We start from the raw sequence: 23667 nt of genomic DNA, 5'->3' as shown, positions 1-23667 counted from the left end.
GCCCACTTTCAGCGCCTTGAAGGGAGTTGGGTTGAACCTAGTAGCGCTTCTACGTGAAACACTCCACCTCTTGTAGGATGGAGTAATTGTAGAACTGAGCGCTCGAGAGCATAGTGCCATACAAATGATCAATGAGCAATGGATCAACAATGAACAAATGGCCCTACAAAGAAATGCTTCCATCGCCACTGATACTAAGGCGACCAATCAAATCAAGAAGATTATGTAGGTCATTGAGGAGGCATGTAGAATGGTCCCAGAGTTGGCCATTCCAAAGGAAGAGCCAGTCAAGGTACACATCCGCAAGTTGGCCATAGGGATGTGTGACACTCAAACTGAGATGGCGCGAGTTCAATTGGAGTTGAACCTGAAAATTATAGAGCTACAGTTGAGGGCCCAGCCTTCAACACCGCCAAAAGTAAAGGAACAATGAGCAACCGTTGTCGCAGAAGCAATCGCAGAGGTGGAGAGTGCAGTAGCAGACTGCACACAGTTGTTCGAGCAATCATTTAAGGTTCTAATAATCTTACAGGAGGACCCAAATATACAGAGGCTGGAGATGGAAGCGTGCGAGCTACAACAATGCTACGATGAAGTCAAGGGCACAGCACAAACCGTCATGCTAACATAGAGATTAGCCAAGCTGCAAGAGGCTAAGCAGCTGAAGGAACAAGTGGATGCAGCACTACAAAAGGAAGCAGTGCTGAAGGTGAGACTAAAGCCCTAGATGGAGTAAGCTTATGCAATCACAGGATACATCAAAGGCAAGCTTGCGACTCTGTAAGCGACGCAACAAAATCTTCAGGCTGACAGCGCAAGAGCAGTGACCGAGAAGACAGTGGAAGATGCGAAGCAGGCGGCAACTCATTGCATGGCCAAGGTTGTGGTCATATGGGTCAAAATGGACAGGATTCGTGCAAAGATCTCCACACCTACCAAGTGATTTAAGGGCAAGTCACAATGTTTGTGTTGGGGGCCTATTGGGAACAGGATCCCCCAAGGGCAGTTTTGGGGCTAAAAGCCCATGTTTGAGTCAAATTTTGTAGTAAAAATGTAAAGACTCCACATTTTGTGGTCACGGACCGCGAAGGTGTCATGTGTCATAAAGGGTAGTCCACCCTTAGTTTTGTAAAGTCGACTGTAAGAGATCTACCCATGGTCCACGGACCATGGGATTGTATAAAAAAGAGCCAAACTCTAAGTAGTTTTAGAGATATACAATGATGAATTATGTAAGAGAGTTGTAGCTCTGAAGTAAAAGGTGTAAGTCTTGGGTCATAGCGTAGGTAGAGGCTCTGCAGCTGAGTGCGCAGACCCCTGTAGTTGTGTGTGCAAGGTGGACAGAGTTTGTAAACACTTGGAAGATATTAATAAAGGGAGATATTCTACAATTTCTGTGTCTTTGTTCTGTTGATGCATCTTGATATGTTACGTATGAATTTCCTTTATTATGCTTATGAGCTACACGAATGAATGCAACTACATTGAATAACTGAACGCCTTTATGAATATCTATTTACGTGGTGTTAAATATAAATTGGTTGATAAGATAAGTAAGTAACTTAGAGTAATTAGGGAGTCTGCACAGCAAGCTTCCATAGCAGCGCGAAAGTACCTGAGCAGCAGGCTAGGGCTGTGAAGGTCGATTGTACCCTTCCATGGAGGTATTGAAGGATGGAATAGAGGGCTCGTCTTGAAAAGCCCTAGAGCGAAGCAAACTACGCAAAGGTAGGGATAGAGAGAATCAAATGACATCACAACCATCTCAGGGTGTGGAAACTTGGTTCTAGCATCCCCCCATACTGCTTCAGGTGAGAATTTGGTTCACGCTCCTCGGGCTGATGCTGAAATGGCCAGTAGTGTAGGGATTTGTTTGGCTAATTAGCATTGAACCTGGGTCAGGCCCCCTCAAGCCAACAAGCATCGTCATCACGACAGTGTTCAAGGTGATAATAATTTGTTATTGTTTAAGTTTCCTTTGATTAGAGACTGAGGAGGGAATGTGTTTATTACTTCAAAGGAAATTTGTTGTTCTGCATATTCTGGGAGATTGCAACAAGATTTCATCTATCATAGCAAGATAAGGACTCCAAAATCAGGGAAAGTGATGTCTTTTCATGAAAAGCTCAAAATGAAAAATTCAAGAAAAAATTAGTGGATTGAGACTAGAAGGGTGAGGTAATTGTACCCTCATCTATTTGTTGGCTAATAAAGAAGTTTTGGAGGTCCAAAAGCTTCTAATAGGGAGGAGTTATCCGGTGGATCAAAATAATGCTCAAAATTGAAACTATGCAACAAAGCTCAAAACTTGTATGATTAGATAGATCCCAACGACCTGAATCCAATGCAACTTGTTTCAATCCAATCTGAAATTGGATGCTCCCAAAATCGCGTTCTGATCGATTTGGGAAATAACTAAAAACTTTGGAAAATGAGTTGGAGGTACACCTAGTCAGCAGTCTATATGCTGATTAGGCCATGACTTGGTAGGTGACTGGGTTCTTCAACGGCCAATGGTTGGTTGACACTTGGCATCATTTGATTGGTTGAAGTGTGGTTTTTTTTTTATTTGTTAATGGTTGGTTTGGGTGGACCAATTAGGAGGAGCCATGTGAGCCAATCCTTGGCTACCACATGGCCTCCTAATGGCTAATTAAAATTTTATGGAGGCCAAACAACACCCCCGTGAGATTCGAAACATAGACCACGTGCCAATTAACCAAGGCCCACAACAATGCACTACATGTGTTACTTATTACCATAACGTTGAATGGTTTTATTTAACATTGGTTAAACATGCCATATGGGAAGGGGTTAGGCTAAGCCTAGCCCTTGGTAGACCTTGCGCTATAGGACCATGGGGGGGGGGGCCAAGGGATAAGGTCTATCCCAGCCCTCACGACCTTCACATAGCCATATGCTCGCATGTCAGATACTAGCAGTGAAAAAGGATATGGGGGCTAGCCCTAAGCCTTATGGGGCCTCATGTGACCAACAGTCCGTACGGAAGAGGGACCATACCACGGTCACCTGCACTGCATGGAACCAAGGGTGCACACCAAAGATGGGGGCCAGACAGAGCCTAGAATACTCCGCCCCCTATGTGGTCACATGGCACCACGTGACCAAGAATTTCAAGACTGGGGGCTTCATGGCGCCCATAATGGTCCTACAAATTCACTCGTTGAGCGAGAATTGTGCCAAGTTCAGTGCGTCAGTTCTGTGTTTGGGGCGCTCAAGACAGGTTGAGGCCGAATTTTAGGATGGTTAGTAACAAAATTTGGGAAAATGAAGAAAGAAGCATAACTTTCTCATTTTTTGGCCAAATGAGGTGCATAAATAACCCAAATAAGGCTTTCTTACAGTGTTGGATCCATTGGAGGCATCAATTCTTCTATGTGAACTATGTAAACCATGTAAACATACTTTTGAGCATTTTTAATGAAAGATGCCCTACATTGGAAGCTGGACCAAGAGATGTAGCCCAAGAGAGCGATGAACTCCTTTATCATGCTTTTTGTTATGTGTTTCATATATGCTATGATTTGTCTCTATTTGACTATAAAATTTAGTTAAAATTTACTTGTGTATGTGTTTAGTAAATTGATCATATACCCAAACACATATATATTTAACTTGTAAATTGTTTAAAATATTCAAGTTTACACATTCAGATCACCCCACCTTGGATTTTTCATTTGTTTTGTAGCTTGGGGGCACCTTTCCCTTGCTTTGGATTCACAGATCCAAAGTATCACTTCCTCTGTTTAAATCTATGCTCGATCTTAACAGTGTATCGATAGGAAGCACCAAGCAATGAGATGTCCAAGAATTCCCTCTCATCCTGGATGTACTTTTGTAAAAAACCGCGGAACTTGAGTACCAAATGCTGCTCAGAATCCTTTATACCCAACTTCGTGTGAAGGATATGAAAAATATTTGTGAACTCTGGCACATATTGGTTCTTTCCTTGCCGCATCGTGGCCCACTTTATGTATTAATCTTCATAGCTCCCGATAGGGTAATACTACTCCTTGATGGCATCATGGAAAGAATTCCAAGTGGGTGCAACTGAGAATAATGAGGGTTCACTCTCATCCCTCTTCTCGTAGTAGGTTTCCCACCAATCCTTAACGTGGGTGGAGGATTTGAGGAGTGCAAAGTAATCTTTTCCTAGTTGGAAAAGTCATGAACTGAGAAACATCCTTCTAACAGATTTAACCATTTATATACAACATCCACATTTATCTTACCTTCAAATATGGAGATGTCAAAATTAACTTCTACCTTAAAGGGAGTAGCACTCCCAGAGTTGTTGTCAGAAGAAGATGCAACGCCTGTCAGTAGCTGTTGAAGGATCTAGGCAAAAATGTCCATCATCATGTTCCTCTGTCACTTGAGGGCTTCTTCGAGAAATATTTTGAAAAGGTCTCCTACTCCCTCGTCTTTCTTTTCTTCCACCATGGGAGGTCATCAAGGTTTGTGAGGCTGGTCTTGCAAGGGTTCAACCAGTTCAAGCTTTAACTACTTGTACCCCAACCTCGTTGGGGACATGCAAAGAAAAACAGAGAAAGAGTATACCGCTCTAATACCATTGATCTGAACTTAAATAGGAAATGCAACAAATTACATATATAACCACAAATACATAGATACAACAGAAATAACACTTCATTTCATTAATATTAAATAACTGAAATATGCTTACAAACAAAATGGAAATAAACTAGCTCAGGTGATGGTAGCTTATCTCTTTACATGCCTCTGAACTATGTTACAATGAGGCTCAAAGGCCTATTTATTATTGAGAAATGACGGAAAACCCTAAACATCCAAAAACCTAACCCTAGGAGATGAAGCGCCAAAATTGTGGGCTCCGTTTGGGTAAATTGGTACATCAACTTCCTGGGGTCGTAACTTTGGCATACGATCTTCGTTTAACGTGCACAATACCTCGCTAGAAAATATTTGTCCGAGGACTACAACAACTACAAACATCTACCATAATTTTATGTGTTTATTTTTTCCAAAACAATGTTGTTTAGGGCCTCAAAACGACTCCAAAAGTTCAGGACTCGAAAAACTGCCAAAAATAGTAAATTGTGCTACAATTAAGGAAACTGAAAAACTGAAAGAATCAGCGGTGGGGATCCAAGTGGAATAAGCAGGTGGCCACAAATATCCACTTGGATAAGAATTTGAATTGAAAAAATATATATAACTAACTAGAACACCATATCCAACGATAACTTGACAATTTTAAAAATGAATCGTTTGCCAAATCGCAAAAAGCAAGGGGGCATGCACATTACACGACTCAATATTTATGGAAAAAGAAAGTATTAATGTGACAAGGCATTCGAAAATAGGACACAAATGGAATTAATCATGCACTTAATTCCATGACTATAAAATCAAGAGAGTGACCAACCTCTGATTGCTACAAGACCAGTGCCTAGAACATCTAGATTTGATGTGTCTCCAATAGTTCTTCAAAGAATAGAGACATCATATATAACTTTTCATATATAAATAATTTGACTGGTTTAGTCATCAAAGAAAGACATAGTCCATGATCTCTTCGTCATTCACACACACACACACACACACACATATAATACCCAGAAATATGAATGATAAATCGAGAAGGCCAAACAGCTCAAGGAATTACAGATGAAAGTAGACAAAAAAGAAGGAATAACCCATCACGTAGAGCTCAAAATATCAAAAAATATACACTTTTTTGAGTTTAGAAAGACATAATGGATAAGCATAAGGAATGAATGCAAAGATTCACGGAGCACAATTAAAGAGTTAACTTCTAGAGACTCATACAGGAATTTGTACTAATATCTTAATTCAAATGAATCTATAACAAAGCAAGAAACATATATGGTAGCTACATAACGTGGAATCTGAGAAGAACATGAACATTATGGAATTGTAACAGAGAGAAGACATATTGTAATCCTAGAATGAAGGAGTCACCATGATTTTCATTAATAGTCTCAGAGATACATTCTTCAAAAAGTAGAGATTTTCTCAAAAATAACCTAGAGTTTTCTTTCACCAAATTCTGAACCTGTTTTCCTTTGTCAAGAGAATATATATACAAAGACATTAAAACATAGGCCATTAAAGAAATATTCTTTCTTGATATTTTCCATCATTGAAAAAAATCACGTATCAAAATTTTAGCATGCGCAAGGGCACAACCCTTCTAATCATAATAAAAAGTCTTGTTAAAAGCATAGTGAAATATAGAGTAAAAATAACTAGAAAATAGAATAAAAGGGCATAAATGGAACAATAAGAATGATCTTTCAGGGACAATGAGATGAAGTTGATGCTTTGTGAGAAGCAGTTGAACCCCGAGGATGAACCATTTGAAGTAGAGGAGGGTTGGAAAATTATTTGCATCACTGCCACATGGTTGGAGGAGGTGGAGGGATAGAGTTGAACTATCAATAATGAATTATGAGATTGATCACCCCTACATAATCTAGTTTGTGTTGAAATATACCTCTAACCATCTTGAGAAGGCGAAATTATTTCTCAAGGAAGTTCGTTATGGTCATTTCTTTAAGGATCGATCTTTTCTTGGGAGCTGCTCCAGTCTTGCTTTTAATCTTTGTCATTTTCTAGGTATATAATTCCTTTGTGAACAACTATCCATTGCCCCCCCACAAGTTAGGTAACCCAACTTCAAGGAGATGATTGAACTTGCCATTGAAAGCTGCCACCTCATTTTGTAGCTTTTATAAGCTTTGTTCTGCTTTAGCTCTAGCTTCTTCTTTTGAAATAACCTTTGAAATTTCTGCCACTGCATCCATTCTATCAGCTATATCAAGTGGCCTTAACTCCTCGATTGATCTCTCAGTCAAGAACTAAATATACTTCTTAGCATACTGTGATATGGTGATGCTAGCTTGTTTTCCATTTAGGAGAGAAGGGGAATATTTAGCACTGAGCACTTTTTGATCTTGTATCAAAGTTATTTGTTCCCAGCTTTGGTTGATCTCATGAATGATCTTATCCTATACCACTTTCATGTCTTCAATGAGAGACAGATTTCCTTTGAGCCGGGTATTTAGGTCTTTTTTGTCTTGAGCAGAACTCTGTAGATCCTTCATGAGATTCTCTATGTTTGTATTCGAAGCTTGAAGCATCTTCTCTTTCTGGGCTACCTGAACTCTGGCTGCATCTAAATCACTCTGAGCTTTTATCAACTCATTCTCAAATAGTTTGAGCCTGGTTAATGCCTAGGCAAGGTGATCAATGGGGTTTTGTGTATCATTTGGGAAAAATGTTGTGCAAACATGAGAAGTTATTATGTTCTGTAAATCTGTTACTGTCAACTCTAAGGTAGTAACTTTGTTCCTGCTTTCGTTTAGCTCCTGCATTAAAATTTCTTTCTCCTTTTCGCTCTGGATCAACTTAGGGGTTTGAATGTGCTCACCCCAAGGCATCTTTAATTGTTGTCTGAACTCCATATTCTCTTTCTAAGTGGCCTGTATGATAGTTTCCACTACTGCATCATCTTCGAGATCCATTCCCATCTTCATGATCAGTTCTTTATATACTTATTTCTATTGAAAAATAGCACGGGACCTGATCTTCTTAGACTTTACCTTTTCAAAGATTTTCTCTATATAGACTTGAGCCCAATCAATGGTCATCTGGTGCTTGTTGATGTCATTGTACAACATCTCTCCCACCTGCCTATGTAGATTGACTTTGTCTACTAGAGGGACACTAGTCAAATCGAGAGACACATCTAAATCTTGGAATTCGGAGCCAAAAGGCAGGGTTTGGATGGAGGGATGCTTCAATCTGATTTTCATCTCCTCCCTCTCTAAGTCCATCGCAGCTAATACCCTGGTGTGTTGAGGGGTGATTTTGGAGGCCATTTCTTGGTGTAACTTTTCTTTTTCTCTCTTGTTTCTCACTTGGATGACCTTGCCCTATGACCAACCTATTCCTGCAGCATAAATGCTTTCCTCAAACTCTAGGAAAACCACCTTGGTCGAGGATTTTGATGAGGAAACTAGTGGTATTTCTAGGTTGACACGAAAACTTGGATTATCAGGCACTTGTGTTTCAATATGGATGCACTATTCTTACTCCTCTTGTTCCTATTCCTACTCTTGTTCTAGCCTTTGACTTCTAGCCCTTTTATGAATCGGTCCTTCTTCCATGTCAGTTGTCTCTGAAGTGTCAACAATCCTCTTTTGTGCTTTGTCCGTGCTAACTAGGGACTCAATCTCCATTTCTGTATTAAGAGGCCAGGAATCAAAGTTAGCTTTCCATTCAACCTCGAGCTTAGGATCATGCACATAAGTTGAGGCTTTAATATTTTCCCTTCTCCGAGCAAGGAGGCCTCGGGGATCGTAATGCCAAATTTGTCCTTTCTCAAACTCCATGGCTTTGAGCAGGGCCTCAACTATTTTGAAGGCTTGTCTGGTACTTATCACAAAAGGACCTACCGGCTATCCCATTTTAAAAATGTAACCTTTCTTGGCCGGTACAAAGTGGAGCAGGTCAACACTAAGGATTTGCCTGATGAACTCAAGGGTGAATATCGCCATTGGCAGAAACACTAGCAGATGATAAGGAGGGAGTTCACACCCTTAAACCTAAATCTTTGTGTGGTCCTCATAGAGGTACTAATCTCCAATGGTATCTTCCTCGTTGAGTTGGAGGAGTTATATTTGCTCTAGGAAGATTCTAGGGGGTGGGACTCCATGGGTGATTTTGTAAGCAATGAACATAAAGGACGAGAGGAAATGAGAGTACCCACCCAAACCTAGGCTCTTCCTTACAGAGATATTACAGTCAAAGAATGTTGAAAATAACAATTTGTAATAGTTAACCAAAGTGAGTTGACTTAGTTAACTTACGAATTTCGAGTTGGAAGTCTTTCTAAAGTCATGTATGTGTTCTTCCTATATTATAGGGGTTGAGGATGAGTTAAGTATGAGTGGTAATTAGTTAACTTAGTTTACTCAGTTAAGTCCAGTTAAATTAGTTCCAAACTATTTGAGGAATTAATAATGAGTTAACAATTAGTTGGTGCACTAATGCATTAACTAGTGCTACTCCAGTTAATTGAAGATTCCCTCATCAGAAACTCATGCATGTCGATTCTGAGAAAGACCCAATTGAGACTAGAGTGCAGGGGCAATGTACTATTTGTTGCATAATTTTCTAATTTGTACTGATAGTGGATGTAATCAAGAACTGATCCTTGAAGGGATTATGCAATTTTGGATGAGGAATTTCCCTTTAAATATAGGCTAATTCTCTTAGGAATTGTGCAAAGAATGAGAAGCTTGGAGGCTTGTAAATTTGGATAAGTATTGGCCAAAGGAAGTCATCAGGCGAAGGATAGGAAATACTTGTGCAGGTTAAGCTCAAGGGTTATTAGAGAATATTGTATTTATCCAAATTCTTTGACCAAGGGCACAAGGAAATAGGAGGCTTGGAGAGCAAAGAAGAGGCCTGGATTTGGCTTGAGCTTGCTTGTGAGCTAAAAGATTGATTTACTAAGTGATGGAATTGTTCTTGTGATAACAAGCATTATATTATAATCTTGGATTTCTGATTAATGTGATACAGATAGTGGGGTTTTGAGTTGTGGCTTTCCCCATATATTTATTGTGTTATGTGTCATTGATTCTCTTCCTCTATTGATTATTGTTTGCTCGATGTTTATGGATGCCACTTTAAAAAGTAGAAGTATATTCTTGTCTCTTGCTTTAGAAAATTGCATTAGCTTGTGAATCTACAAAAGAAATGCTAAAAATAGAATCCAGAAATTCCAGTTTAATTTGTCCTTGAATTAAACTGAGAATTAAAATCGAATTCTTTTCTCATAGCAACTTGTAAATAGTTAATTAAGTTTAATTAACTTAATTAGCTTACGAATTTTGAGTTGGAAGTCTTTACGAAGTCATGTATATGTTCTCCCTATATTATAGGGGTCCATGATGAGTTAAGTATGAGTTGTAATTAGTTAACTCAGTTTACTGAGTTAATTCCAGTTAAATTAGTTCCCAACTGTTTGAGGAACTAATAGTGAGTTAACAGTTAGTTGGTGCACTATACTCAACTAGTGCTAGTCCAGTTAACTGAAGATTCCCTCATCAAAAACTCATGTATGTCAATTCTGAGAAAGACCCAGTTGAGACTAGAGTGTAGGGACAATGTGCTACTTTTTGTATAATTTTTTGAGTTGTACAGATGGTGCATGCAATCAAGAACTGAACCTAGAATGGATTGCGCAATTATGGATGAGGAATTTCCCTTTAAATACAAGCTAATTATCTTACGAATTGTGCAAAGAATTAGAAGCTTGGAGGCTTGGAGGCTTGGAAATTTAGCTGAGTATTGGCCAAAGGAAGTCATCAAGCGGAGGATAGGAAATACTTGTGCAAGTTAAGCTCAAGGTTGAGCAGAGCATATTGTATTCAACCAAATTATTTGACCAAGGGTGAAAAGAATTAGAAGCTTGGAGGCTTGGAAATTTGGCTAAGTATTGACCAAAGGAAGTCATCACACAGAGGATAGGAAATACTTGTGTAGGTTAAGCTCAAGGTTGAGCAGATCATATTGTATTCATCCAAATTCTTTGACCAAGGGCGCAAGGAAATAGGGAGCTTGGAGAGCATAGAAGAGGCCTAGATTTGGATTGAGCTTGCTTATGAGCTAGGAGATTGATTTTACTTAATTTTGGGATTGTTCTTGTGAGAAAAGCATTGTATTATCATCTTGGATTTCTGATTTAATGCAATATAGATAGTAGGGGTTTTGAGGTGTGGCTTTCCCCAGATATTTATTGTGTTATGTGCCATTGATGTTCTTCCTCTTACCGATTATTGTTTTGCTCGATCTTTATGTGCTTTCGATGTAAAGAGTAGAAGTAGACTCTTGTCTCTTGTTTTAGTAGATTACATGAGCTTGTGAATCTACATGATTTTTCTACATGGCATCAGAGCTGAACACAATATACTAGAGGAGATTTCGAAGTTTTGAGTTTTGGGCCATGAGTTTGAAAAGCAGATCTGAACATTTTTGTGGAAAATTAAAAAAAATAACAGATCTAGATTTCTTGCAAAAAAATACCCAAATTCAAAAAAAAAAAAAAAAATTGGCCAAATCGGAGTTCAGATGAAGGAGATATCTCTGATTTTAAATCAGCTCTCTTTCATAAAATTCCATGACAGGGGGATAGATGAAACAGATTGGTGTGCTAGCCAAGAAATTGTATGCACTTGAGGTACAAGATGCATGTAAAGCCTTGAGGATCAATGAAAATGTTAGAGACTTGGTGGTTGAGAGGGAGAGTAAATTACCTCTCAACATGCAGCCCTAAAAGAAGCCTTTGAAGCAGCTTCAAGAAGTTTTGGAGCAACCACAGCTATAGAAGCTGAGAGGAGACCAAATGGAGAGATACAATCAAGCAGAGAAGAAGAATTCTCAGACAATTGTGGAGCAGCCACAATTGGAGAAGCCAAGAGGATACCGAGTGGAGGCATCTAGTCATGCAAAGACCTCCAGTAGGGGCAAAGACCTCCAGTAGGGTGAAATTTCGAGCCAGGTGAGCAAAGGGATCACATGTAGTCATAGCTCCAGGTGTAAGGTGGGGTGATTTGAAGTGATATTCCCATGAGAGATGAAATTGGGCAGGGTCCATTGAGTGGTTTTATCTCATGGATCGTACCTTGCGACGAGAGCCCAAAATACATAGTGGTGGGAGGAATCAGCAAGATTGACGCAGTCAGAATTTTCAGTCGATAGAGGCAATATAAGTAAGATACTTTGACGACAGAGGCATCATTTTGATTAAGGTTGGATGTTTTTTGTTTCTGGAGTTGTTGGAGCAACAACACTAGAGAGAAGTGTTGCATGCAGAACATTCCAAAGGTTCAGGATCAGGATCAAGTTGAATTCCTTTCTTGTTGAGAGGGAGTGTTGAAAATAGCAACAAGAAATGATAAAAATGGAATCCAAAAATTGCAGTTTAATTTGTCCTTGAATTCAACTGAGAATTAAAATCAAATTCGTTTCTCATAGCAGCTTGTAAATAGTTAATTAATTTAATTAACTTAATTAAATTATGAATTTTGAGTTGGAATCCTTTCTGAAGTCAAGTATATGTTCTCCCTATATTATAGGGGTTCGAGATGAGTAAAGTATGAGTTGTAATTAGTTAACTCAGTTTACTGAGTTAAATCCAGTTAAATTAGTTCCAAACTGTTTGAGGAACTAATAGTGAGTTAACAGTCAGTTGGTGCACTAATGCACTAAACTAGTGCTACTCCAGTTAACTAAAGATTCCCTCATTAGAAATTCATGCATGTCGGTTCTGAGAAAGACCTAGTTGAGACTAGAGTGTAGGGACAATGTACTATTTTTTGTATAATTTTCAGAGTTGTACAGATGGTGTGTACAATCAGGAAATGAACCTAGAAGGGATTGTGCAGTTATGGATGAGGAATTTCCCTTTAAATATGGGCTAATTCTCTCAGGAATTGTGCAAAGAATTAGAAGCTTGGAGGCTTGGAAATTTGGCTACATATTGGTCAAAGGAAGTCATCAAGCAGAGGATGGGATATACTTGTGCAGTTTAAGCTCAAGGTTGAGTAGATCATATTGTATTCATCCAAATTCTTTGACCAAGGGTGCAAGGAAATAGGAAGCTTAGAGAGCAGAGAAGAGGCATGGATTTGACTTGAGCTTGCTTATGATCTGGGGGATTGATTTTACTGAGTCCTGGGATTGTTCTTATGAGAACAAGCATTGTATTATCATATTGGATTTCTGATTTAATGCAATATAGATAATAGGGGTTTTGAGTTGTGGCTTTCCCCAAATATTTATTGTGTTATGTGCCATTGATGTTCTTCCTCTTGTCGATTATTTTTTTGATCGATCTTTATGTGCTTCTAATGTAAAAAGTAGAAGTAGATTCTTGTCTCTTGTTTTAGTAGATTACATGAACTTGTGAATCTACAAGATTTTTCTACAAACACTTAATTTCTCTCTTTATTGGGAGAAAACACATCCAGGTGGAGATATTGGAATTCCTTAAAATGGGCATAGAGGAACAAGTAAAACAACAATGAGTAGTAGCAGAAGAAGGAGGATACCCTAAATTAGTTGAATTGGAAGAGAATGGAAATTGAAAGGTATTCTGGGATGTTCAACTGACATCTAGGCTACTTCATCTTATGCAAACACCCCAAGGAAACCCTGCTTATTTTTAGGGTGGTGTCTTCACCCAATATATAAGAAACAATGGTTAGGACCAACTGAATAGAGGTCTTAAAGAGAGTTAATGGAAATTGAATGTTTGGGGGCAGGGTTTTGACATCTGGAGCAAGAATTTACTCCAAGAATGATTACTGCTCTCCAGTTGGGAGTGCGATGAAATAATTGACTAGGCCTGCATCAGTGAATATGTACATAGTGGAAGATGCAAGGAAATTGAGAGCTCTTTGGATTAAGAGGGGGTTTATCTCAAGGATTACCACCCCTGAAGTAGAAACAAAGCGATTTTTCTCCTTCTGATAAGAGTCAGCCAGCCAAGTTACGAATTCAGGGAGGTGATGGATTGGAGGGGAAATTTGATAGTACAACCAAGAAGTCACGACCTTAAAAGGGTCCTCGTTCCTCACATGATCGGTGAAATCAGTGAAAATTTTGTAACGGAGGTCTGCAAGTGGAAAGGCATAGACAAGGTCATTTATGTGGGCTTCGGTGTCTGTTAAAGGTCCAGCATCGGTGCTTTTGACCTCATGGGTGTTGGAGGTTGTAGGTGTCACACTCTTCATCCCTATGAATAAAAAAAAAGCAATCAAAAAAGGTGGTTGGGGTTTCAAGTTACCTGGAGCTTGCAAGGGAATGAAAATGACTCAGGAGGGTGTGTGTGACCTTTGGGACTGTGCACAGAGGAATCTTGCATTGTTTTCCAGATGAGAGGTTCTTTGACTAGGGCTGAAAGATCATTGTCAGGCGGTAGATTTAGGGTTTAGGGGATTTATGCAAAGGACAAGGATATATGCCCAGGTGGCAGGAGACAAATGTAGGTGCGGGAAACACGTGATCATTCAAAATTGGCTCAATATGACAGGGGATGAGCTTATGTTTAGAGGCAGGTAATTCCTAACTTCATCATTACTTATCCCTATACCTCTTTACTTGATACCTGATACCTAATTTCTTCTCCTTGCGGAAAAAATAGGAGAAGACCACATGTCCGAAGGCCTCTACCTTGTTATGACAGAGTGTACTATGGATCGAAAGCAACCTTCATCGAGTGTTGGAATGAATCGGGACCATCAGGTGAGCGTTGACAATTCAACGCTAAGGTTCTGTGCCTTCGCATGCGTGCTTCCGGAGTTGTGGTTAGGTGTCAGCGTATTAGATTCGTGGGCAACCCGATCCTTGGGTTTCACAGTTTATAAGCCTTGATCAAAACTTCAAACCATTTTCTTGAACCTTTAATCATCACCTAAAACTTCTTTCATAAATTCTTCCCTCCCAAACCCGATATACATAACCTTTATGGGTTAAGGTACCTGAAACAGATCTCTCTTGCCACCTTACAGATTAACATCTCATCTCTTTTCTCATAAGAGACCTTTGGGCGAGATGGAGATAATCTTGGCTCCACCTAGGGACGAGGCATTGGATTCCAATGCATCGAGGACCTACAGTCTAGTAAATTCCTTTTTGGGCATGGAGTTTTATTCAACAAACATTTTTTTTTATGGAAGCAGATATTTAAAAGAAAACTTGAAACTTCAGAGGGTATTTACAATGCACACACCTATATTTACAATGTGTGAGGGAGTAGTACCTTTAATTTTGAAAATAGAGTTTGAGGAACTGACCATTGACTGGTAGTTCCAATGACTCTCCTTCCAAATTCTCAACCTGGTACGCATTATTTCCTTTCTCTTCAGATATTTTGAAAGGACCGAACCACAATGGATCAATTTTCCTGTGCTTGCCTTTATCTTCCCTTTTGACATCCCATTTTAGGACCAAATTGCCTGGCTGTAAAGGTCGATATTTGGCCTTCTTGTTGAACAAAGATTTCATTTTTTGCTGATATTTTTCCAATTTTGTCCCTACCTGTTCCCTACTCTCATGGAGTTCAACCAATTGATTTATCCTTCGAGTCATGGCGTTTGGTTCCTCTTCTGATTCCTACAACAACTTTTCCACTAGCATTGCCAATTAGATTGGGAAGATTGCTACCTTACCATATACTAGCTCAAAGGGTGACTTTCCAGTGGTTCATTTAGGAATCACTTTGTTAGACCAGAGAGTGAATTTCAACTGATTATCCCAGTTTCTATGATTCTCTATGATGGTTTTCTTCAACACTCTTACCACTATTTTATTTTAGGACTCAACTAACCCATTCCCTTGAGGATAGTAGGTAGTGGAATGTCCAATTATGATATTAAACTTCTGACAGAAACTGATAAATTTAGTGGACTTAAAGACCTGGGCATTGTCTATAATGATCTTGGTAGGGAAACCAAAACGTGATAAGATGTTTTCCTCCATAAAATTAATCACCACAGACTCAATAGAATTTCAGGTTAGGATGGCTTCCACCCACTTCATGAAATAGTTTGTGGTAGTTAATATCCATTTATGCTGGCCACTGGAAGGTGGGTTTATCTCGCCTATGAAATATAACCCCCATTGTCTAAAAGGACCTTCCACATGTATTGGGATTAGAGGGAGAGGGACCAATTTTTGCTTTTCAGTGAAGACTTGGAACTTCTGACATGCCCAGACTTGTGAATGAACTTCTCCAAAGAGCGTGGGCTAGTAGAATCCAGCTTTCAAGATCTTGTGAGAAGTGGTCTTCCAGATGTAATGACCTCCACAAACCCCTCCGTGAAATTCTTCAATTACTTTGTGGGTTTCTCCCTCCACTAAGCACAGCAACAAGATCCCCACAGGGTCCTTCCAATAGAGTTGGCCATTCGATATGATAAAATTTTGAGTTTGCAGTCTCAATGTTCGGTATTTGGACTTATCCATTCCTAGTGGACACCTCAGAAATAAGAGATAATGGATGATATTTTTATACCAAGATGATGTTTCATATTTGGCATAGAATTTTTGTTCTGAGGTTTTGATATCATTCTGTTGTACTTCTACTTCATATTATTCATTTATCAGATTTATCCACAAATCTTGACAGTTGGATTCTGATAGGATCTTGGCTAGTCCCTAGCCTTTTATGAGCTTAGTAGGTTTTATGTCCAATTCATATTCCTGAATCTTAGCGATCCACCTTCCCCTTTTCCCCTCATTGTCTCCTTGCACCAGGATATCTTTAACTGTTGTTGTTGGAACATACGTTGTAATATATGATAGTAATACATATACTCTGAACACCTTCAAAGCTTTGACTAGAGCATAGGCTTGTTTCTCCAAGATATTTTATTTCAGTTTGGCATCCTGCAAGACTTGGTTGAAGAAGGAAATGGGTTGATCATAACCAACTTTATTTTTTTTAATAGAACTGCAGCAATAGTATGAGGAGAAGTGAAGGAAAATATATAGAAAGGTGTTGAGTAGTCAGGGCTGACTAGTACTAATGCTTCAACAAAGGCTTCTTTGATCCTAGCGACAGATTCTCGAGAACCAGGACTCCATTTGACTTCATTTTCCTTTTTCAGCATATGTGTAATACTCTTCACTATTTCTGCATAATTGGGTATAAATCTTCTCAAAAAATTAATTCTTCCCAAAAGCACTTGGATCTATTTCTTATTTCTGGGTAGGGGAATGTGACTGATAGCCTCTACTCGCTTAGGGTCAATTTTCACTCCTTCCTGTGCCATTGTGTGTCCTAGAAGTTTTCCTTCCCTTAAGGAAAATTGAGATTTCTTCAGATTCAGAGATAATCCATATCTCATGCATTTTTCAAAGGTGAGTTTCCAATGCATGATATGCTCTTTATCAGTGTTGGAAAATACAGTGATGTCGTCTAAATATACCACTATGAACTTGTCTTGTTCCCCCACAAAATCTATATCCATAGCTCTTTAAAACGCGGCTCCTACGTTTATAAGACCAAAAGGCATGCGAGCATACATGAAAGTTCCCCAAGGGGTAGTGACTGTCGTTTTCTTCTAGTCATTTGGGTGGAATACCACTTGATTGTAACCTAAGAACCCATCCATCATGGACATTCTGGCTGATCCAACCACTTTCTGTAGTATGTAGTCCATCTTAGGCAGTGGGTAGTTATCTTTCAACAATGCCTTGTTAAGGTTCCGAAAATCTACACATAACCTTATTTCCCCGTTCTTTTTTTGGACTGGGACTATGTTTGCGACCCACTATGAATACCTTAGAGGCACTATGATTTTAGCTTGCAGAAGCTTCCTTACTTCCTTCTCAATAGAGGGGAATAGGAGAGGATTGATCTATCTGAGCTTCTATTTACAAGGTTTCATTCCATTTTTTAAAGGGATCTTATGATGTATAATGTTAGTATCAAACATATTCAAATCATCATAAAAGCAAGAAAAAACGTCTTTATAGACTTTGAAGAGATTTAAATACATTTTTTTATATTGAGAGTGGATTTCCTTTGATAATTTGACCATCTGGGGTTCATTCTCTGGTTCAATATTGCAGTCTTCTACCTATTCGTCCATCCCTATAGTTGTTGGTTTGAAGGCCACATCATTCTTGTTAAATAATCTCTCAAGCAGAGCTAGACCACAATGAATGGTATTCCCATTCAGTTGTAGGACTCTATGCCTAACAATTATGCCTTCCCATGAGGTTGGCCATTGGTCTGCCACTTTTTCTTCTTCTTATTCAATAGTTGAGTTAGAAAAATCCCCAACTACTTATATAAATTGTTTGATCTTCTCATCATCCTTGAATACCTACCAGTGCTTCACATTATCAGGTATAGAGGGTATGTGCCTAACTTCCACCTCATACCTGAGAAGCAAGTTTTGAGGAAGTTTGAAGTTGCTTGTTGCTATAGTGAGGGAATTGGCCATTTTGTTTCCTTCCTTGGACAGAAATTGTACATTAAATGTGAAAAAGAGGTTTTCTATTAATTCCCATATCTCATTCTTGTAAGTTCTCAATCTGGGGTGCTTAGCCTAGCACTGATTTTTAATCTGCTTCACAACTAGCTCGGAATCCCCATATATAGTCAAGCACTCAATATTCATGTTCTTTGTTATTTGCAACCCAAGGAGAAACACTTCATATTCTGCCACGTTATTTGTTGCTTCAAATTCCAGCTTAAATGAAAGCGGGATCAAGCTACCCTCAGGGGATACCAACAATACCCCTACTCCATTTCCTTCTTCGGAATTAGCCCAATCAAAGTATAATTTCCATACTTTACCTTTATCTTTGTGCTGATCAAATGACTGGACCACTAGATGTACTTGTGTTTCTTTTGAAATGATCTCATCGTCTTCTAATATCATACAAGAACGATTGCTCTCTTTCCCATATACAGGGGAATTCTTTGAGCCCTCAGATCTGGTCACTGTTTTCATGAACCTTGACTCTCTGTACAACCTTCTTTATTCACCTCCAAAGGAGGGAATGGTGGCATAAGTCATATCTAACTTGATAGAAACTCCTACTTTGGAACCCCGGGACCTAGATAGAAGCATGCCAAATCGAGCAGGGATATCAGCTACCAAAATATCCATTACTACTCTCTTAACATGAATCTAAGCCAAATTCACTATCACGTCTTTTATCATCCCTAAGCATTATAATCTCTTAGAGTCGAAGGAGTAGAGGTCCTTCTAAGGTCTGGTGATTTGTAAACCAAGTTGCTCCATCACAATCAAGGGCATGAGGTTATGTGAGGCACCATATTCCAACATGCAGTTATGAAGTAGGAGGTCATGTATCACAAGGGTTACATAGAAGGGTGTAGTACAAGGATCTAGCTGTTCAACATGAGGTCTAAAAACAACCATGGGTCTTTCCTCTTGAAGGCTTAAACAATCATGGTATGGTGAAGAGGTGGATGGAAGCATGAACTGAGATACTTGGGCTTTATAAGTGGGTTGTTTTAGGAGTTCGATTAGAGGAACAATATTTTTTACCTTTTCAAGTTCCCTCTGAATGTTGAAGGCAGATTGGCATTTCTCCATGCCCCCATATTCTATTTGTTCTCTTTCTCTTTCACAAGTAGATTTCACCGGAGCCGATGACTTCTCCTCTATGTGGTCTTCAAGTCTATTTCCTTCTCGAGTTAAAGAGGATTTTACCTTGGATATGTTGGGGTCTAGTTGCCCCTTTTTTGGGGCTGTGGGAGTATTTTGGGGAGAAACGCCTTCTTGTTGGTCTAGTTCCATTAATCTTTTTCTTGAGGATCTGAGATCATACCTCCGGTGTAGCTGCACATGCATGAAATCTGTGAATTATTTGCAATAGTCACCTATTTCCTCCTCATTGACTATTCCATCCATATCGTGGCCCGCCTTGTGATGAATTTTGTTTTCTTGTTCCCCTTCTGAGAAGGAAGAGTACAAGTTACCCTGCATCTCATGGGTGTCTTGTGGTTGTTCATCTGGGTCATCTTATATGTATAATGGAGGAGGGATCTGATCGAGATGATCTTTTCTTTCCCTTTGTAGTATCTGCAATGGTGGTCTTTTGTATTGTGGACTATAACCTCGATTTGGGCCATGGACATTCTGTTTGGGGAGACTTTTGTTCTCTAGCTCAAGCTTTACTAATTTATGTGATAAGTTTTTAATCGGATTATCCATTTCTTTGTATCTGAACGTGTGGGGATTTCTAAAAGCTAGGATGATATTTGAGACTAAGATTTGTGGAGTTGCCAAGGCGATGAATATGCAATCAAGACATCTTTTCTCACCTTCACAAAGAGTGCCTCAATGTCGTAACCCAGGGGAAATATCCTCTAATTCTTCGGACGACAATGGTGCCAAAAGATGTTGTTGATTCTAGAGACAACCTCTGATTGCTACGAGACCAGTGCCTAGAACATCTAGATCTGATGTGTCTCTGACAGTTCTTCAAAGAATAGAGACATCACATATAACTTTTCATATATAAATAATTTGATTGGTTCAGTCATCAAAGAAAGACATAGTCCATGATCTCTTTGTACATTCACATATATATATAATGTTGGGTTGTGTTATATTCTTTCCATGACTAGCCACCCTAGTTTACCGGGGGGTTAGAGGGGGGGCGGAGCCCCTCCTTCGTTGTACCGACTATGCAACAGGCAGGTTTGAGGGGGGTGGTTATCCCCCCTCTATAGGGTCCAAGACAGCGCCCCGGGGAAATTTTTTTTGGACCCTATATTAGGTGGGCGGACCTACCTATGGTTTTCACACATGGTTTTGGGTATGATGGTTTTCAGTCCATGGTATTGGATGCTTCAGCATATATATATATATATTGTAACATTGAAAGGAACATAATGAAAAATCAAGCTGGTAGTCTCAAATTTAGGATCCAGGGGAAAATCTCTGTGTATATGTGTTTTATGTGTTATTCTCTTGCATTATTTATTTTCTGTGTTTTAGAATTTATATGTAGGTAATTTATGTATGGGATTGAAACCTACATTTGGTATCAGAGTGGTTTTCGCTTCAAGGGGAAGCTTTTGTTGCTAAGGAGTTTTTCTTGGGCCTGCACTAGACCCTGTTCAGTGGGAGATCTGCGGGATCAATTCTGGTGGTGAAAGAAGAGGGCGAGCAGTGGAAAGATAGAGATCGAGAAATTTAATGGTCAAGGTTTTGAGTTATGGAAACTCAAGATGGAGGATCTATTGGTAGATAAAGATCAGTGGATCACGGTAGATCCAGGTACTAAGCCAACGAGAGTGTCCGATGAAGAATGGAAGAAGTTATATCGAAAGGCAAAGAGCACAATGCGATTATGTGTCTCAGATTCAGTATTGTTGAATGCATTAGGGGAAGCTACTACTAATGCTTTGTGGTAAAAGTTAGGGACTTTGTACCAATCTAAGTCTATGGTGAATAAATTGTTCCTACGGAAAAAGATGTACAACCTGAGGATGAAAGATGGAGACTTGGTGACAAAGCATCTGAATGCATTTAATACTGTGGTAAGTTAGTTATTATCTACTGATATTAAAATTTCAGATGAAGATAAGTGCATCGGTTTGTTGTTTTCTCTACCAGATTCATGGGATAGTCTAGTTATTGCAATAGGTAGCAATGAACCTGCCTTTCATTTTGATGAAATAGTCTCATCCTTACTGACGAAGGAGATGAGACGAAAAATATGGAGAGCCAGAATGGTGATTCCTTGTCTGTACGAGGAAGGTCCCAGAATAGAAATAAAAATAAGTCATCAAATGGGAGATCTAAATCTCCAGGAAAACCTGTAAAGGTGTGCTGGAAATGCAAAAAGGAAGGGCACTACAAAAGGGACTATAAATCTAAAGCTCCTGGCAAAGGAAAGGGATCTGGTGATGCTCCTTCTGCAGAGGCAAAAACCACCTCAGATGAAGGTGGGGATGTGTACTTGGCTTCTTCAAGTACACATGTAGATCATGAGGCATGGTTGATTGACTCAGGTGCATCCTTTCACTTCACTCCCCATATAGAGTGGTTCTACGAGTATGAGAAATATAATGGTGGTGATGTCTTCTTGGAGGATGGAAGGAAGGCTAGAATAGTTGTTTGCAGAAAATTCAAGTTGAAGTTGCAAGATGGAAGGATTAGAACACTTCCAGGTGTTCTACATATTCCTACATTAGCCAGAAATATGATTTTTGTAAGCAAGCTGGATGTTGCAGGTGTAAAAACAGTGTTCGAGAAAGATACCTGCAAGATGGTTCAGGGAGCACTGGTATTCATGCAGGGAGTTCAGATTGTAACTCTGTACAAGCTGCAAGGTAGCATTGTTGATGATGGGTGCACCAGTTCTATGGTTCCTAAAAGTGGAGCAGAAAATCTAGTGGTCTCTGGAGAAGAGACCATGCTATGGCATCAAAGGCTTGGACATATTGGAGAGAAGGGCCTTTGAATACTTCTTAGTAAAGGTATGGTAGAAGGTATGACTAACAGCTCTCTAGATTTTGATTTTTGTGAAAATTGTGTATATGGAAAGTAGAATCGAGTGAGTTTCCCCTCTGGTGGTAAGAGGGTGAACAAATATTAGAGCTTGTGCACAGTGATGCATTTGAACTTGTGAAGGTTACATCACTGGGTAAGTCTGTGTACTATGTATCATTTATAGATGACTTCTCAGGGAATAAATGGATATATTTCCTTAAGAAGAAATTTGAAGTCTTTGACAGGTTTAAAGAATTTAAGGCTCTGGTGTAAAACCGGACAGAGAAGAAGATAAAGGTGTTGAGGACAGATAATGGTGGAGATTTTTGCAAGAAGGAATTTGGAGAATTCTGTAAGAAGTGTGGTATAGCAGGGAAAAAAGATTACTCCATACACACCTGAGAAAAATGGAGTTGCAGAAAGAATGAAAAAGATGTTAATGGAAAGGGCAAGAAGCATGCTCAGTGGTGTTGGGTTAGGACATGAATTATGGGCAGAGGTGGTGGAGACTACATGTTACCTAGTCAACAGATCACCTTCATCAGCATTGGAGGATAAGACTCCATAAGAGGTATGGACTGGTAAGAAACCCTCTCTTTCACATCTGAGGGTATTTGGATGTGATGCATATGTACATGTTCCAAACAAGAAAACAAAAAAGCTGGATAGTAAATTTGAAAAGTGCATATTTATTGGGTATAAGGATGGTTTAAAGGGTCATAAGATTTGGAACCCAGTAACAAGGAAGGTTATGTATAGACGAGATATGGCGTTCAGAGAAGTGAAAGATGTTATTAAACATGAAGTCCCATCAAAGGAAACTGAGAAGATAGAGTTTGAGCTTAAGGAGGAAGAATAAGGCTATACAGCAGGAGAAGAATCAGAAGATGAAGAGCCACAAACTCCGGTTGTGAGAAGATCAGTTCGAGAAAGAAGGCATCTAGTATGGTATAGTCCATTTGCTTTCTGTTCAAATTTTTCTTTATCTATTATTGATGATGATCCCATAACTGTGAAGGAAGAAGTAGATTTAAAGGATGGAAAACTTTGGAAAGAGACCATGGTTGATGAAATGGAACCTTTGCACAAAAATGAGGCTTGGGATCTGGTGGAGTTGCCAACTGGAAGGAAACTCATTCGCAACAAATGTGTGTTCAAGAAGAAGACAAATTCAAAAGGAAAGGTGGAGAAATACAAAGCTCAGTTAATGTTATTCCCAGGTGCCAAGAATTGATTTTGGTGATATTTTTTCTGCTGTTGCCAAGGTAGCTTCTATTAGATTACTTTTATCTATTGCTGTTGCTTTTTATTTTGAGGTAGAACAGATGGATGTGAAGACAACATTTCTTCATGGGGATCTGGAAGAGGAGATCTACATGAAGCGACTTGAAGGCTTTACGATGAAGGGTAAGAATGAACTGGTATGCAAGTTAAAAAAATCTCTGTATGGGTTAATACAGTCACCAAGGATGTGGTATCAGAAATTTGATACATTAATAAGGGGACTTGGCTTCACCAGAAGAAAAGCAGATCACTGCATGTATTTTAAATTAATTGGTGACCATGTTATTTATTT

This window comes from Pinus tabuliformis, chromosome 5_2, assembly GCF_031772625.1.
Source record: "Pinus tabuliformis cultivar Carrire ecotype Pingquan chromosome 5_2, CPIR1, whole genome shotgun sequence".
In the NCBI taxonomy this organism is placed as follows: Eukaryota; Viridiplantae; Streptophyta; class Pinopsida; order Pinales; family Pinaceae; genus Pinus; species Pinus tabuliformis.
Note: the sequence above shows the minus strand (reverse complement) of the source record.